We start from the raw sequence: 19,811 nt of genomic DNA on the forward strand, positions 1-19,811 counted from the left end.
GAGAATGCGCAAACCACAACCAAAACGTATTTCAGGTTATTGCATCGCTCCATATGGATGAAGTCCAATTGGATCACCTCAAAGGGATACAAAGGAGGAGCAAAACTGCCAGGGGGAGTTGGGGTTCCTTTGCCAGGATTGTACATTATACACACCATACAATTCTTCACCAAACGTTCAGCACACTTAGTAATTCCATCATTCTTCCACACATCAGCCAACAACTTGCAAATACCTTTCGCGCTAATATGTGCTAACCCATGTGCCATTTGCACAACGGCCAGTACATACGTATCAGGCAACATCCATCTTTTCTGATCTGACAAATCAATCCAGCAACCATTCACATCCAACCTTCCCGTACTTTCTTTCCACTTCATCTTTTCAGTGTCGGTGGCCTCATTCTGAATTGCTTTCACACTCTCTATAGTATTCTCACACATACTTGATTCTGTAGGCCACCTAACCGAATTCGTCACATACATTCGAGTGCTAAGGTTCCGGGCAGTCTCCTTAGCAATCTCATCTGCAAACGCATTACCACGACCAACATCATCCGTCACTTTACGATGCGCACTACACTTAACAATTGCAACTTGAGCAGGCAAAGTCAATGCATCCAAAAGATCATTCACAAGCTGGCCATGCTGTATTTTAGTACCATGTGACGTGAAGAAACCACGCTCTCGCCACAATCGTCCAAAGCTATGCGCTACACCGAAAGCGTACTGGCTATCGGTGTACACATTCACACGTTTACCTTTTGCTAATACACATGCTCTAGTAAGAGCGATCAGCTCTGCAGCTTGGGCAGAATTCTGATTCAATCTCGCAGTCTCAACAACAGTATTCAACGTCACAACAGCATAAGCAGTAGTCACATCACCATTCGGCAATTTAAAACATGACCCATCCACATACAGGGTGCCGTCAGGGTCTTCCAATGGGGTGTTTTTAAGGTCCACACGACCTTTCGTTTCCTCTTCTGTACGCAAGTAGCAGTCATGTTCTGTTACTTGATCTGACTCTGCACTAATCGGTAACAAAGTTGCCGGATTTAGGACATTACAACGTTTTATTTGAATGTGGCTTGCCAAGAGCGTCAATTCGTACCCAGACAACCTCGCACTCGTCAAGTGCTGAGTTTTCGTTCGATTCAAAAGAGTATCGACTGCATGCGGAACCATCACCGTAAGCATATTATCCATGACCAATCCTGCTGATTGTCGGATGGAGACCGCAGCTGCCGCAGTTGCTCTCAAACAACTCGGCAATGCTCTAGCTACCGGGTCTAAGGTCGAGGAAAAATATGCACATGGACGTTGCTTACCACCAAAAGGTTGCGTTAAGACACTCAACGCACAACCTTCTCTCTCGTGAACATATAACGTGAACGGTTTACTGTAATCAGGAGTACCTAACACAGGAGCCGAACACAATGAATCACGTAATTCAGAAAAACTTTTCTGACATTCTTCCGTCCATGGTAAAGGAGTCGAAACATCCTTGCACGTAAGAGCCACCAATGGTTTCGCTAGCAATGAAAAATTAGGAATCCACTGCCTGCAGTACGATGTGATACCTAGAAAGGCACGCACATCTCTTTGGGTTTGTGGCACAGCCATGCGCGCAATCGCTGCAATTCTCTCTGGGGTCAATCTCCTTCCCTCCTTTGACAATAAGTGACCTAGGTAGGTTACTTCTTGACAACAATATTGGAGTTTAGAAGGTGACACCTTGTTATTTAACTCACAGAGATGTTGCAGCAACGACACCGTAGCAATTTTGCAAATGTCCTGAGTATCAGCAGCCACCAATAAGTCGTCGACGTATTGGATTAAAGCCGCACCAACCGGCAACCTAAACGCATCTAGTTGACCCTTCAAAGCTTGACTGTAAATCGATGGACTTTCACAGTAGCCCTGAGGAGCGCGTTTGAACCGGAAGCTACGTCCACCAAGAGAGAAACCGAAAAGGTCCCTGCTCCCTTCGGCGATCGGGATGCTGAAAAAGGCATTTTTCAAATCAATCACCGAAAACCATGAAGCTGTAGCTGGAATCAGAGTCAGTAGCGCCGTAATGTCAGGCACAACAGGGAATTGAGGAACCACAATTTTATTCACCTCCCGTAAATCGATAACAAAACGATAAACAGGCGGTTTGGTAGGATCAGTACGTTTAAGAATGGGCAGTACAGGACTATTGCACACGTTTCCCCGAGTTTCTTCAATGACATCTTTCTCGATCAAATCATAGATGATCGCTAACAAAGCTCGTTCACCATCAAGGGAGATACGATATTGGGGAATACGTGGCAATCGCACATTCGATTTCAACTGAACAACATAAGGGGAGATATCAAGTAGGCCCACGTCATTTGGACCCGTCGCCCACAAAGATGCAGGAAGAGAACTCAATTCCGGTGGAAGCTTATCGAGGGACAAGTACATGGGAGAGACTACCCTCTCTCCTAACGTAAGCTTTACACCCGCAGGAGAACAATACAAAGTCGCATACAAGCGTTTAAGCAAATCCAGACCCAAAAGATTTTCGCCACAACCAGTAGACAAAATCAATGGAGCTTCGAGCTCACGTGGCCCAATTTTAAGGGGCAAAGGGCGCGAAACTGGATTGCTAACGGGGGCGCCAGAGAATCCAACGGAAACATTTGTTAAGCCAGACAAAGGTGCGCCAGGGAGTTTCGAATGCATGATAGAACTTTTCGCTGCACCAGTGTCCAACAGAAAAGGCTCAACGACGCCCGATGTAGCAACTGCGACGTAAGGCCCTCTCTGATCAACCGGAACTGATACCACTCCCTCTCCTTGTCTTTGGCTGTCCTAGTAATTACTGTCGTCAGTTCCCTGATCGACGTAATAATCGTCTACATTGTACTGCGCAGATCGTCCTTGCGATGATCCACGTTGGTCGAAACAGTTATTAGAATTTGATGAGTTGTCAGAGCGGTCGTTCTGAGGACCACGACCTCTACCACGTGATGCATTCTGTGAACCACCACGGCCTCCTCTAGACGAATTACCACCATTACGATCATTTAAAGCAGGACAATCAAATTTAATGTGTCCCTCCTGTCTACAATAAGCACATTGGTTGTACCCCAACGAAGATCTGTTGAAAGAGGAATCATTACGCGACTGCGATCTATTCGATTGCGACTGTGATCTATTCTGCTGAGACGCATTCTGATTAGAACGCGGCGGATATGCTTGTTGTAACAACACTTTAGTTTTCAGCTCTTTTGTCTTTTTATCAGCTCGGTCATTTTCTTCTTTCTCTCTATTTTCATAATATTGTGCCGTAGCCAGAATCTGAGCTGAGGTAGAAACGGCCCATGCACTTTCTGAATTCTTTAATTTATTGCACAAATCGGGCAATAAGTTCGACACAAATTTATCCACAAACAGCCGTTGTCCACCCTCAGTGCCCATATCCTGTCCACTATGATCAACAAATGTTTCCTCAAACCTCGTAAAGAAGTCTGAAACACTCTCATCTTTCTTTTGCTTACAGGCTGACAACTTGTCCCAATTCACCCTCATAGCTGGCATAAGCGTTTTCATTAATGTAATGATTCGCTGGGGAAGAAGTTCAATCAACTGATCGGGTTTAGTAGCAGCCACTTGTCCAGCGTCTGCCGCTGTAATGGCAGCCCAATCACCACCTAATTCATTCGCGTGATCTTGGTGACGAATCTTGGCCCATACCGGTTGCGGTACGACATTGCCAAACAACATGTCGATATCGGCCAGATTCATTATCGTAGCGTCTACGAGCTGCGATAATTCTTTGTAATACCCCGCAGGATTTTTGCGAGGATCAGGCAAAGTTTGTTTCACCTGAAGCACTTCCGATCGTTTCCAAGGGAGGTGTATCCACACTCTCTGGAAATGTGCTGGTATTGGAGCATTAGCATTAGTATTATCAGCGGGTACCCAAACTGGCGGAACTTCACGCATAGGATATTGGCCAGACCCATCTCGTTGTTCAATGTCCTCAACGAACAATGCATGAGGAATAGGAGCGGGACGAAGAGATAGCAACCGCTCAATAGCACGTCGGACATTAGTGTCGACTATCAGTCCAGTTGCGAACTGAAGCCGGAGTTCAGACAGGGCGGTCAGCACCTCGTCAGGCGCATTGGCCGCTATCTGATCATGTAAGAACTTGCACATTTCATCAAACACATATCTCTGAGTAGGTATGTTGAATTGATCAAACGTTTCGAGGACAACACGAGGTGGATTTCTAACAGGGTTTATCATCCAACCCATCGCCATATTGTATAGCGCAACACGTTCTCTATTACCAGGAAGCTGGCTACGTCTCTGTGGACCATCAGAACCTGCAGACCCAAAAACAGGTCCGAGCGACTGAAAGAAGTTTGTCGCAAGGGGAGAATCACGATTACGAGTAGAGGGAGAAGAGTAAGACACAGGACTAACAAGAGAAGGAGTAGAGACGTTAGCAGCAACAGGGGTTAACAACACAGGAGCAGTAGCGTGAGCAGTAGCGGGAACAGGAGTATGTGGAAGCGGAGGAGCAGTAGGAATAGAAATAGGCAAAGGAGCAGGAACAGTCGGAAGAGCAGGTGCAGGTTGAGGAACTGGTGGAGGAATAACAGGTGGAAGAACAGGTACGGCAGGGACCACAGGAGCTGCGGTACCCTGTACGTACGGAGGTGGCGACTTCATAAGATAGGACATTAAAGAATCCTCAACTGCCTCTTCCTTCTTATCCGACTCCGTAGGCAAAACAGGATAGCATTTGTCTATGGACATACGCTGTAATCTCTCAAACACTTCCTTATCCTTATCCTCCTTATCACGCTGAAACTGCTCAGCTTTCTTCACTATAGTAGCAACAGTATCTCGCTGACTACGTTTATTTTGTCTGATCTCTTTCTGTCGGGCTTCTTTGCGCCAGAACCGAAAGGCATCAAACATGGCCGGCCTTGATTTACGTTCAAACAACTTTATTTCCAAATTATCTAAGATCGACGCTTCGAAGCTACCGTGAGGTGGCCAACGAAGATCGCCGTCTTTCTTTGTATATTTGATCCAATAATCGTTAAAAGCAATCGGGCCTAGCCCATGTTTGCTATATAAGTCATATGTAGGAGTTCCAACCGGAGGTATCGGACACGAGTCCTCCAGCAGGGAATCCGCACCACAAGGTCTAAAGCAACTGAACAAAGTACTGCGACCAGGCATCTTGCACACTAGCCGAGTTTCACAAACTTCAAGGGTTACGGGATTTCGGGATTTACCAAGTCCCAGCAAAGAACTAAACCCTCGGTCTTTGGCGGCTGCAGTCGTCAAACAAATACAACAACAACAAAGTACGCTAGCAAAGTGTCACCGACAAAAACACTCACGCAGCGTGTACAACAAAGACACCCGCTAAAGTGTCTACAAAAAACACTCGCTAAAGTGTTTACAACAAAGACACTCGCTAAAGTGTCTACAACCAAGAACTCTGGGAGCGACCCACAAATACTTAACTCAAAGATCAATGGCGTCCTCAGGAAGGCCCGTCAATCGTCTCGCTATACCAAGGTCTACGCCAGGCGCCAAAACAGGTCTACAGTCAGGGCAGCAGTCCGTCGCAGCCGTTAGGAGGCGGGAATCTTCGCGGGAAAAGTCTTCGGGCCACTTATTTCGACAACAGGATCGATGAAGCGGGGTGCACCTTCCCTCGGAGATTTCACACGAAGTTCCTCACGATCGTCGGGCTTGGACCGGTACCACTGATGCAGCCCCACGTTGGGCGCCAACTGAAGGACTGGGTTCTTTGGACCCAGCGGTGCCAGGGCACAACACCTGAAACCTTCGTGGGTAACCTGCTCCGGCGTACAAGTCACAGAGACACGGGACACTTCCTTCGGCGTCAAAGAGTCAAGGTTTATTTACTGCAGGGAACACAGAAGTCACAGGAAGTACATCGAGTGTAGTTCGGGGAGACTGCTTCAAATTGTATTTGTGGATCGCTCCTTTTATACAGTTTTTACCCATAGGATAACATGATACACAATAGTTTACAACCTGGTTCCCACAAGTCGCTCTCAGAGGGGTCGCTTAGATCACTTTGAAACACACAAAATCCGGAACATAAGTGCGGAAACATTTGGCGGTTCCCAACTGTAAAAACCCATCCTCCCACCATTAGCAAATTCCAATCAGCAGTAAAGTAGATCGAAATAGGAACGAAGACAGGTGCAGAGGAAGACGGAGACAGTAGGGAGATCGGAAAGGGTGTAAAAGGGGAGTGTCGAGAAGCACGAGATACAGGCATCAAAGGGACGTGCCTAATGAGATGCACGGCTGAGACAATAAGTCCGTGCGGCAAGATGAGCCTCGAGCGGCGCCACCTGCCTTACAGTAGCAACCCCCTCGTCATAAAGACACTTTCAAAGGACATGTGTCTTCCGCCATATCTTGGGAGTCCCAGGGTCGCGAAGCGGACAGCGTCCGTTCGCTGGCTACTTGAGGGCAAGAGACAAAATGGATGCCGTATCTAAGATGGAACCCGTGGGTACAGATGACAAACCCACATAACAAACGAACGGTTTAAGTTAGCACAGCGAAACTGCGCACACTTACAAAACTCGTCATTTGCGGTTCATAGATACTAGACTCGACCATATTCGTGCGAGTTAAAAACACCACTTACAATTGTCACGGAACCTCAACTTCACACATAATATCGCCACAGTGCCAATCTCCCAGATCCTCTACAGTCACTTCCTCCTATGTAGTTTTTTTTCAATCTATATATACCCCAATATAAATATACATTGCCTACTGACAGTTGGCAGTAGATAGTTATAATTGGGACTATGTTTCCATAGCAAAAAAAAAAATGTGAGCCGATATCTTTGGCGCTGTTTATCAAATCTTCACGAAAGTTTCCCACAAAAAGTGTTCCCGTAATTCTTGTTCTGCATGGAAATTTTCAGGGCGATCCATCAAGTGGGAACCGAGAAAAAAGGGGAGTCAATAAAAGTACTTTTCCAATATTAATTTCCGTAAAGATTTTAGTTTTCGACTGCAGCCCGAACCGCTGGACAGAATACACCAAATTTACCAGAAAGGTAACTCTTGGTCTAGAAAGAACCCTTTTTGAGATTTGGTTTAAATACGTTGAGTAGTTTGGGAGATATTAAAAAAAATCTATATTTAGAGATGTGGATTTTCTGAGGATCCGACTGTCCCCCTGTTGAAATCTCATTGGCTGCCAAACCTTCAACCAGGTAGTGTTGGAGGCCATCTTGGGACTTGAATTTAGTAATAACTTATTAACACACATAAATTCAACCGCCCTGCCAAGCAGGGCCTTTGGTCATGCATCCTGAGTGGGACCGGTATGCCCAGACGTGGGTCCTGCACTCTCCATGCCACCGGAGTCAAGCTATCCTGGCTGATGAGGGCTGAAAGCCCGAAACCGGTCCTAGGAAGCTTGTTTCCTGTCCAGGGAGGACCTGGCCTGGCAGTTCGAGGTGGACTGTTCCAATTGGGGGCTGAGTCAATTCTGATTTGTGTATGGCTGGGTCCAAAGTGGAATGGCATGCTGAGCAAAAAAACTTTGGAATTAGGCCCAGATCTCTGTATTGGGGTGAATGTGTGACATTGTTCTGCATTCTGTCTATCAATTGTTATTTTTGCTTTGGTCATGCACAGTAGGTGTTGGCTGCAGGGTCTGTCCTATGTCCAAGCTTGCAGCCAACCCCTCCCACATGCAACCACCTCATGATGCGCATGACCTTTAGCTGTGCATGGAGGGGGATGGCCACAGGACCTGGTTAATGGCCAGGCCCTGTGGGCAAGCCCCCCAAAGTCAGCCAACCCCATGCTGTGCAGGGCCTTCAGTAGTTCATGTTGGGAGGTTGGCCTCATGGTCCTGCAGCCGACCCTTCCCACACACAGCCAATCCCACACTGCGCACAACATTATGGCTGGGGGTTGGACACAGGACCAGAGTTTTCAACCCCCTCCCAATGCTGCCAACCTCAAGACATCATTCAGTGTATCATAAAGCCAGTTGTGAATGCATTCAATTATAGTGATGGTTGCATTTGGGAAAGTCCAGAAGATTCCTAGCTGTGTTGATGGCAGCCGAGGCTTTCCACTGAATTCAGATTGTTGGTGGACAGTTGCAATGAACAGGATCCCCTGAAAACAATAGAGTACACAAAGCAACAGCCTCCTACATCAAAGATCAAGTATGACTGGTACCAAACAGATTCTCTTTTTTTTTTTAAATAATTCTTTATTGATAGTTTTTTGACAGTTCTTCCCACCCATCCCACCCTATTAAAAAAAAAAACAACCTCCCCCCCCCCATACAGGCAATGAATATAAACCAAAATATTCTAATTAAGACGTTACGAAAACAATTAAGACGTTACGAAAACAATAAGCAAGGAACACAACAGATGAATGCAAATCCAGACAAAGATAATTCTTTAAAGAAAAAAATAGGCAGTTAATCATCATTACAAGTCTACTCTCTCGATCCATTGTGTGACCGGATACCATAATTCTAACCCTTTTTTTTCCTTTTAAGGCCCTTATGTTTGTATATGGCTATTTCCAAGCTATATGTAGCAAGCAATCGTGCCCGCCATTGCTGGAATGAAGGCGGATACGAGTCCAACCATGCAGATGTTAAGCAGATTCTAAGTACCGCCATTGAGATAAACAGCAATCCCTGCATGTTGGCTGGCCTTGCATTCCTATCTACCCCCATTATTATTTCAGTAGTGGTGATCTCAATATTACTCTCAAATATTCCTGACAAAAACGTAGATATGTCTTGTCTGATAGTACTTAGGGTTGGACAAGTGGCCAACATATGTACCAGATCTGCTTCGGGTTTCGCACATCGCGGACATAACGTACCTTTACCGGTACTCCATTTTGATAGTCTAGCTGGTGTATAGTAAAGTTGAAAAAATGTCTTGTAAAATTGGGCCTAAAGTTTGGTTGACATTAATGAGCAATTTGAGATTTCTAGTGCTTTTCGCGTAAGAGGTTCTGTTAAGTCTAGTTTATTTTGCCAGTGGCGGGTATGCTTGTCTAAATCATCTGGGAGATTTGCGACTAGATCTTTATATATATATCTCCAATTTTAACCCTATCAGTGCGCATCACTGTTTCAATTGCTGGAATTTTATTCATGGCCCTACTGCCACCCCCCTTTTTAATAATAAAATCCCTAACTTGCAAATATTTAAAAAAGTCCTGCGATTCTAGCCCAAATTTAGTTTTTATGGATTCGAATGTGCAAAAGCCCGTACAATCATATAGCGAGCCAATCTGTGTGATTCCCGATCTTACCCATCGTGACATAGAAAAATCTGTAAAGATCTCAGGGAGATTAGAATTTCTAACCAGAGAGGTATAGTGGGAGAACCTACCAAGCCCCAAGAGTTTTTGTACGTGGTTCCAAACAATATAAATACCTTTAAGTGTTTTAAAGCGGACCTTTTTGAAATGACAGTCATATGTTAACCTCCATAAATGATCACTTGTCTCTTTGCCTAAAATGAGTTCCTGTGGGGTTGGAACTAACATATCTAGATTGGACTCTTGCTTGGGGGTTAAGAGAGCTCTACTGTATTTAAGGATGGTTGCCCAACAATAGATTTTAAAGTTAGGAAGCGCCAGACCACCTCTTTCCCTTGGTAGGATCATAAATTTCGCAGCTCTACGAATTCTTCCATATCCCCAGATAAACCGAGAAAAAATATTATCCAGATCTTTGAATATCGATGGGTCGAAATTTAGACAGATGGTCCAAAAAAAGTACAGGAATTTTGGGAAGAACAACATTTGAATAAGATTACATCTTCCAATAATTGTTAGATGTAAGTTATGCAGGCTTTTTAGACTTTTCTCAGTCTTTTTAAGGAGTGGGTCCAAGTTGAATTTTACTAAGTTATTTAAATTAGAGGTGATATTGACGCCAAGATATAATGCATTCTCTACCACCCTGTCATCAGAGAAATTGATTTTACTATTGATTACAATCTGAGTTTTGTTTTCGTTCAATTTGTACCCTGATATAACGCCAACATTTTTCGCTTCTTCTTCCATTTGTTTAACTGTTTCCTCTGGATCGGCAGTAACTATGGAAATATCATCTGCAAAAGCCAAGGTCTTTGCTTCACCATTGGCTGTTTTCCTAGGTTGTATTAATTGGTTTGTTTCTAGCCGAGAAATAAATGGATATATAAAAATGGCAAATAGTAGTGGGGAACAGGGGCAGCCCTGCCTCGTGCCTCTAGTCACATTGATGGTGTCTGATAAATCCCCATTAACCATTACCACTGACTCTGGAGTGGTATACATTGCCTGAACAGCTTTGATAAACTGGTCGCCAATCCCACTTTTCGACATGGCTGACCACAGATATTGCCAGGAGACCCTATCGAATGCTTTTTCGGCATCAAGCAATATTAAGGCCATAGGGTCTCCTGCCACCTCTGCCATGTCGAAAAGCGTGATTACCCTCTGAATATGGTCTGTGGTTGATCTCCCTGGTGCAAATCCGTGTTGTCTGACGGATACAATTTTATAGATTAGTGGTTACAATCTACTGGCTAATAATTTAGAGTATATTTTGGAGTCATTATTAATTAAAGTGATTGGTCGATATGACCCAAGTTCCGTAGGATCCTTATCTTTTTTTGGCAGCGACAATAATTTTCGCCCTGGACCAAGATGCCGGAGGGCGCCCACCTTGAAAGATGTGAATCATTAGGTTAGTAAGAATATCTTTCAGCTTGTTGCTAAATTTGGCATAAAATTCGGTAGGGATACCATCGAGGCCTGTTGCTTTGCCCGACGGAAGACTATTTATTGAAAGTAGAATTTCTATCCAATCTTGAGTAGCCAAGAGAATATCTTGATCCAGTTGAGATAAACGGGGGCGTGTAGTTAATTCTAGATAATCATCAATATTGACCTGGCTATTACCAATCTCAGTATAGAGATCCGAGTAATACCGCTTAAATGCTTCTCTAATTTCTTTGGGGTCATGAGTTAGTCCATAGACGGGATCTCTAATTGCTTTGATCACATTTTCTGAGTTCTGTTGTCTAGTACGAATGGCTAATTGATGACCCACCCGCTCACTTAATTCGTAGGTTTTTTCCCTGTTGACTACCGCTTTATTGATTGCATTGGTTGTAAATATTTCCGATATTAAATTCCTTCCAATCGCTACCTCTTGTATCGCCCTTTCTACATTAATTCCACATTGCACCGCTCTAGCGAGGGCTTCTTCCTTTCTGATTAGGTTTTCCTGTAAGTTTAGCAGTTTTTGTTTTTCTTCTTTGTTATTGTTAATGGTAAATCTAAATGTTTCGCCCCTAATACCTGCTTTCAATGCGTCCCAGACCACATCCAAAGGGGCACTACCCATATTACTCTTTAAAAATTTTGAGATCCAATTCTCCATATGTAAGCAGTATTTTTCATTGTGCAATAATGCTCTTTCGAAGGTCCATAGGCTACGATCTGGTTGTATCATCCCCATATTCATGCTTATAAGTAAAGGATTGTGGTCAGAAAGAACCCTGGGTAACCGGTCCATTGAGCAGCTAGATACAATGGTTTTTGAAACAAAAAAATAATCCAGTCTAGCTAGTTTTTGATGAGGATGAGAAAAGAAAGTATAGCCTGGGTTATAAGGGTTTTTTTTATCTCCCAGCAATCTACTAACCCATGAGTATTACAAAGTGAATCTAAGGCTTTAAAAGTTTTAGGTTTCCTGCCTTGATATTTAAAGTTATGATCAAAAGACCAATTTGTTGGGAGGTTAAGATTAAAATCACCACAAATAACCATGGGTACCGGCTAGAGGGCGAGTTCATTAGATAAAAACAGTAGTAGTTCTGGGTCATCAAAAACACAACCATAGACTGAGCAGATTGTGATCCTTTTCCCTTCCGCACATAGGCCCTCAGTAATTGCCCATCTACCACAGGAATCTGCAGCTGATCTTGTAAAATGAACACCACCACCCCGTGCTAAAATAGCCACCCCCTGTGTTTTATTTGCCTGAGTTGTTGCAACAACTAGTTTATAACCCACATTTTTTAGTAAGTTTCTTTGGGACCCCTCTATATGGGTCTCCTGCAGACAAACAATATCTGCCTTGATTGATTGGAGGCCAATTGTTGTTTTTTGTCGCTTACTAAGATCATTAAGCCCACATACATTGATGGTCAAAATTTTTATTTTAGCCATTTACAGGTATTGAACACTTTTTTTGGTATATATTGATATTTGCACTTTTTACCAGTGAGCAATGCCTGTTTTTTCAATTTTGTTTTCCTCGCAACTATGTCAGTCATAGATTCTGAGCTGATTTCTTGCCTGTTAGGTTGCCGCCACCCCCTCCCCCTAAAACCCATCTACATTTACCCCCCCCCCACACCCCACACCGCTTCCACCTATTCGTGAGCCAAACAGATTCTCAATGTATCATTACAATAATGTTCAAAAATGTTGACAAAAATAACATAAGCATCCGATTTTCAAATAGACTTTGAACAGGAGAGGATTACAGCATTAAAGCATGTTCTTCTTCATCGCATTGTTCCAGAACAGCGCACATTTAAAGTGCTTTCAACAAATATTGAAATAAAGATGAAGAAGACTGAAGCCTTAAGGTGGGATAAGCTTGAGAGCCAGGGAGAGACAACTTTAAAACATTTTACTCTGGATTCTACTCTTACGTACCCTTCTTTGTTTCACTATACCAAAAACTAGGATAAATTGGTTGTGGAGCTCAAAGAGGAAGAGAAGAGTGAAAAACTGGAATGAGATGCCGTTTTAAATCAACTCTTTCAACTGATATATTTGAATGGTTAAAATAAAGTGAAACGCGCCATGAAGAAATCTTCTATGTAATCTAGCATAACTGTTTTAAGTACCAATTGGTCATATTTTGGGAAAAAAAGGCAGATGTGAATTTCTTTGATGACATGAAGTGAAAACAATAAAATTGACATATATTCTTTCTAGATGAAATCAATTTGGGGGAATGCCCCATAAATGGTATGTTATGTTATGTTACCTAGCTGTTGTATAGCAAACAGCTTGGGCGTCAAAGAAAAACTTAATCCCCATCAATCAGACCGGTTTCCAAAAAATACAGGGATAACAACAAACATTCTAGCCCTCTCCCAGTTAATAGATTCCCCAATCAAACACAATAAACCGCTATATGTGTGCATCATTGACTATTCAGCTGCATTTGACAGCATAGACAGAGGAAAACTCTGGGCAAGTTCTCAAGCTGGGATGTTGACCCCAAATTGTTGAACCTACTGATTTTACTACACACAGAAACTTGGATTCAAATAAAACTGGGGGCAGGTAACTGTTTATCAAGAAAAATACCAACTACAAAAGGTTTGAAGCAGGGGTGCGTCCTCGCACCGACCTGTTCAACCTCTTTATGTCCGATCTCTCTGATGACCTTGATAAATGCAATCATCACGCACCAAAGCTAGGGGCTTCACCTTGTCCAACCTACTGTATGCGGACGATTTATTATTACTAAGCCAAACTCCTGTTGGTCTTCAACACCTTATCAACACAACAAGCAATTTCTCGGAGAAGAATGGATTAAGTATAAATTTAGAAAAATCTAAGGTGATGATATTAAATGAAAATTCAAAAAGCCACACCCACAGTGGTTTCTGCGAGACCAGAAGATGGAAATAGTCAAAGAATACACATATTTGGGCATAATTTTTGACACGAAGGGCTCTTTCAAACAACAAAAAAACTGTAATAAAGAACAGAGGGATATCATTGGCCATTGCACTAAAGAGTATTAAGAACAAAATAGCAGGTCCAAACCTAATCCCTCTGTTAGACATTCTACAAGCAAGACTAGTGCCATCGATAACCTACGGCAGCGAATGTATGAGAGGGAGAGACGAGTCCACATTGGATAACGTAGTAGCTAAAGCAATGCAAATTCTTTTCAATCTCCCGCCGTACACCTCGCCAGCACAAATAAGGCTTGAATTCGGCCTACAGAAACAACAAATAGCACGCAAGGGTGCTCACGTAAAATGCTGGCATAAAGTAAAGCATGCAGAGATAGGCACCATGAACACTTACCTTTGGAAAGAGATGGAAAGAAACATGGACAGCCCTGCATGGTCTATCTCCAAGCAGCAATAAGCACCCTTGTGCTAAAAGACCTGTGGGAAGAGAGCTGCAAACATAAATGTTTTAAGCGGCTCGTCAACAAAACTGTGAAGATACAATCCCTGGAAGAAGATAAAGTAGCATTAACCAGGAGGTCTCATGGGTGGTTCGTGATCCAGAACTACTCCAGGCTCCAACCACACGCTTACCTAGGGACTGGCTTCTCAAGGGCAGCGAAGGAATCCTTTCTGCAATTGAGGATGGGAGTAATACCATCAAAAGAACATCTTCCGCCGTGGAGATGCTCGGAATCTAACACAAAGTGCCGACTCTGCGAAGATCCAAAGGAGGACGTTCTGCACTTGCTATGCAGCTGCAAAGCCCTAGATAACGAATGAAGGAGACAATTAACACAACTTTGGAACCAGACGTCTGCGGACCCGCCGACAGGCACTGTTGGCAAGCTTTAAGGGAGAAGACATTCAATTAGCCTGCAGACTGGTTTGCTTTATGAAATTTGCAAACACTGTGCTAAACCCAGCCGTTAGTCCATGAACCCGAAAGATTCTGATCTGTGAAAAACTCTCCCCTGAAAGAACTGGAAAAACACTGCTCCGCGAAAAACTCTTACTTGTAAAGAATTCTCTTGTGCAAACTTTTGACAGAGTTTTAGCTCATTATTCCAAAGATCGAAAATTGTGCATCGACTGTGTGTCACAGAAACCTCTGGGTTTTCAACTTTTTCAATTTAAGGAGAACATAAGTTCCTTTTGTATATATTTATATTTTTATACTTATTAATATTGCAAATTTTGAAATGCTTTTATATCAATGTGATTGTAATGAAATGTTTTCTTTGCCTTTTTACGTGCTTTGCAAAAGTGCTCATTTATGTATATTTAGACCAATTGTAAAGATTTTTACTTACTAGCTTTTGTATAGCGCAAATCACCACTGGTCTCTAAGTGCTTTCAAGAGGGAACAAAACACCCAGCCACTAAGAGCTCCTCACTAAGCATGGACGAATTTTGCGAATCTCGCGTTCGCGAATTTGCGGATTTTTTTTTTTTGTGTTCACGCGGGTTTCTGCCAGGTCGCGAGGGTTTTTGTACAATTTCGCAAACGCGAACTTACCTGTCGGGTCGCAAGTTTTGCGAACTTGTTGTTTCTACGTGTCCAGCCTGTTTGGGACACTCTTCTTCATCACTGCCACCCTCTGTCACCACTGCCACTCTCTGGTTTTCCCATGCCACCCTCTGGCTCACCCATGCCACCCTCTGTTTCATCACAGCACCCTCTGGTTGTCCAGTGTACATTATTGTGGCAAAGCAAAGCACACCTTCCCTGCCTCAAGTGACCTGAATTAATTTGTGGCTGATTAATGTGTCACAGAATATTTTTTTAGCTGGCACCTGCTTCCTTAGTGCTTCCTGATTAGTGATCTTTTGCACTTGCTAAGTGCTTTCATTGTTGCAAAATTAGTTACAACACCTGCCCTGCCCCAACTGACAATAATGAATTAGGGGCTGATTAATGTGTCACTGGATTTGAACTTCCAGCCTGGCTCCTGCTTGTCTCCCTTAGCTGTATTTCAGGACCTTTGTGGCATATGTGTAACTATTCTGAGGGTCAGAGCAGGGTCACATAATAGTTGCAAGTAGGCAACTGAACTCTGGAGGGGCCCCTCAGGAAGCACTACAGGAAATGGCTACTAATGATGAGGTTGAACTTTTGAACCTGGTAAGTAGTTTCAGTTTTGCTAAGATCGTATTTCTGCAATTTAGCGCTTATTCGCGGGGCGCGAAGTTGAACTGGGAAGCCGCGAACTCACGCGAACAGTGCGAGCAAGCCATAAAATCTGCTGCTCGCGGATTTGCGGATTTTGCGGGAAATTCGCGAATCTCGCGGATTGCGAATTTACCGAAAATCCGCAAAATCCGCGAGCGGAACGGATTTTCCGCCCATACTTACTCCTCACAGGCTGACCCATTATATTGAGGAGATTGCCTTTTTAAACAAATGGGTTTTCAAATGTTTTCTGAAAGACAGGAGCACTGGTTCTCCTTGCAAAAATGCGGGAAGCTCATTCCAAAGCTGAGGTAGAAGGACCGAAAGAGCTTTACCTCCTCTAGTCTTAAATTTGAATTTTGATGACGTCAAATTCACAGCTTTAGAGGAGCGTAGAGCTCTGCCTGGGACGTACCTCACCAGTCGATCCTTGATGTATTTAGGGGCTTCTCCAGAGATGGCCTTATGAGCTACACAAAGACACTTGAACTGCACCCAATGTTCAATAAGCAGCCAGTGCAATTTGTGCAGCAAAGGAGTGGCACGTGTTCTTCTCGGAAGAGAGAAAATGAGCCTAGCCGCGTTGTTCTGGACCACCTGCAATCTCCTAATAAGCTTTCTTGAGAGGCCCAAGTAGAGAGAATGACCGTAGTCCAGCCGGGATATAACAGTAGCAGACACAATGGATTGAAGCACCGGGACAGAAAGAATAGGTACCAGTTTCCGCAATTGTTGAAGTAGGCCTATGCAACTACCTACCAACGAGGAAACTTGAGGGGCCATGGACAACTCTGAGTCAATTTTTAAGCCCAGACTCTACACTACTTTCCCTGGAGTAGGTGCCTCACCGAATTCGGTGGGCCAAAAAAGCTCACACCAGGGATTATTGGGAGTGTCGATGATAAGTACCTCCGTTTTATCAGGGTTAACCTTCATAAAGTTGTTAGCCATCCAGTTAACCGTGAACCTAAGAAGTTTTTTGACTGAGTCTTGGGCTTGGCTTGTGTTAGCCAGTTGAACCAGGAGTTGCGTGTCATCCGCATAATTAAATACCTGGCAGTCTCTCCGCATTCATTCAGCTACCAGAGGCTCCAGGTAAATATTAAAATGAAGGGGGGACAATGCTGAACCCTGGGGGACGCCGCAAGTCACTGGACAGGCCATTTATAACTAGTCTCCCATTTGCACTCTCCGCATGTGGCCAGTTAGAAAGGAGGTTAGCCATTTAAACGCTTGCCCCTTAATCCCAAGATTCGACACCCGGTAAAGCAAGATGGAATGTCTGACCGTGTCGAATGCTGCGGACAGGTCCAGGAGAATCAGGGAGCACAGTTGTTTATTGTCAGCTATGATTCTCAGGTCATCCACCACTGACTCATTATTAGCTCAGTACTGTGGTGTGGTCTGAAGCCAGCCTGTCTTGGATGAAGTAGCTTGAACTCTTCCAGATAGCTCACAAGCATCTTCAATACCTGTTTCTCCAATACCTTCGCTAGAAAAGGGAGCTGGGAGATAGGTCTATAGTTTTTCAGCGTTTTTATATCCGCCCCCGCTTTCTTCAGGAGAGGAATAACTCTGGCTTCCTTCATGTTGGCCGGTAGATAAACTGAGTCCAATGACTCATTTAAGAGATCTAACAACAGCTCTTCTAAACCAGGCAAGGCCATTTGGAAGAACCTAGAAGGGCACAGGTCCATTCTGGAGCCAGATTTAACCTGATTTGCTGTGGCGGTAAGGCTTGCTGCATTAAGCTCATTAAGGTACCACACCGCTGTGGAAGGCTCAGAGGGTCCTTTATGCTGTTATCATTTGAGATAGTGGTGATCTCTCGAATGATATCTCGTACTTTTTAGGGAAAAAAATCCTGGAACCGGTCACAGTTGGGAAGATCGTTTACTTGGGTCTTGCCACCTCTCTACGTAAGTTCCTTCAAAATCAAGAAAATCTCTTTTTGTTTGTTTCCCGCTTGGCTAATTCTATCCTCATAGAAAAGGGACCCAGCATCTTAACAGGGAGTGGTCAGACCATGCACAAGGGCTAATGTCTGTTATCTCTGTATTGGGCAGCGAGGACCAGATTAGATCGAGGGTGCATCCCAACCCCTTAATTAGGGAAATTGCAAGCCTAGCGCACTGACCGGGAGACCTCTGAGGGCTCCGAATCCACACCCACACCCAAGATGGCGGTCGGAGACCGAGAGGGGCTGAAACTCACTGAAGTGGTGAGCCAATGAAACATTGATTTTAAATGCAAACAATGCGGGAAATACCAGTGTAGGTCCCAGAAAAGAAAGAACGCTGTTTAAAACCACACTCTTTTTAAAAATATTGTCGCAGTAAAATGAGAAATTAATGAAGCAGCAGATTCCAAATTCCACAGTAAAGATGTGCAAAAATACAAATATAACAGGCAGCGTTAAAACAGCATGTAATGTACAGGGCCCATGTGCATGAGGAAATATAATCTCAGATTCATGCACTGACTGGTTGGGGGAAGATGTTCTATCATGTTCACGTTTGCTATTTACATTCTTAGATGTACGGCCAAAATTGAAAGTAGGTTTGTCATTCTATTGAAAACTTTGCATGATTCATCGTAAATGCGATCTAGCTGAACATTTTAAGCAATTGTACGTGGGGTGGTGAAAGAACAGATGACTAAAAGTAAATTATTCAGGGGCCTTTTCAATTGCTAAATTCCTTTATTCACCCAGTATTTCTATAAATGTGTAACTTATTAGAAATGGCAAACTTACAGACACATTGATGCTTGATATTGAAACAATAGTGTTCAGATTTAAGCTGTATGGTTTTTATCTGACTGAAAACAAATTTGTAAATATAGCGTTGACATACTGATTTTTGAGCTTCACAAAAGGAGAATGTAAAGCTCTTACACAAGTATGTCCTTTAATTACTGATGCAAGTTCGATTTGAATGCAGACAAGTGTAAGTCTCACAAGACAATGGGGCATATTATCAAGGATGGCGTTAACATTATCGCCGGTTTAGCGGCAGAAAACTGCTGCTAAAGCTGCGATAATGGGCTTGATAATATGCCCTGGAGAATTCGAATAGAAGGCCATGTTCACACCAGAACATGGACTTCTATTAGAATTCTCAAGGGCTAAACCGGCGATATTTCTTAATGCTGAACTTGATAATATGCCCCCAAGTTTTTTGGCCATATCTTTTCATATGGGGGTTTGACTCCTGATCCTGCAAGAGTGCAAGCCATGTCAAATGCTGATCCCACAAGATGTTTCCATGATATGTTCATTTCTAGGCATGGCCAGTTACTGTTCAAGATACATAAGAGACTTTACTATATTAAGTGTTTCATTACAAGAGTTACCTTCATTCAAGTGGTCACAAGAAAATGAGCGAAGTTTCAAGAAAATCAAACAACTGCACTACTTTTATCCAAGAATTTATACAGAGGTGTTTTTTAATCTAGCCCATTCAGGTTAAGGACTATCCTTACACAGCACTGTGGAGACCCAAATGCTCAAAAGCATATTGTGGCATATGCCAGTAGAAGTTTGTCCCAGAGAGATCAGGCTTACTTACAAACTGAGAAAGAAAGTTTAGGATTGGTATGGGTTTTGAACATTTGCATGTACTCATGTACTTAAAGTCTTTTACAATGGTGATTTATCAAGCTTTACTGACTATCTTTGGCAATCTAAAAGCCAAGACTCCTCTTCGCATTGAATGGTAGGGACAACAACTACAAGAGTACAGTTATATAATAGTACATCATCTAGGGAAGAATCAAAACCCTGTTGACATCTTTTCCAGAGTGCCTATACATAGGTCTGGGTACTCCATC

At 43.4% G+C, this 19,811-nt stretch overlaps 1 pseudogene; it reads left to right on the forward strand.

The window, feature by feature from the left end:
• Positions 1-12,998, forward strand: part of LOC147660726 (protein SGT1 homolog pseudogene) — a 70,300-nt pseudogene extending 57,302 nt beyond the window's left edge.
• Positions 12,999-19,811: the final 6,813 nt, after the last annotated feature.

The sequence above is a fragment of the Lissotriton vulgaris genome, unplaced genomic scaffold, assembly GCF_964263255.1.
Source record: "Lissotriton vulgaris unplaced genomic scaffold, aLisVul1.2 SCAFFOLD_4760, whole genome shotgun sequence".
Lineage (NCBI taxonomy): Eukaryota > Metazoa > Chordata > Amphibia > Caudata > Salamandridae > Lissotriton > Lissotriton vulgaris.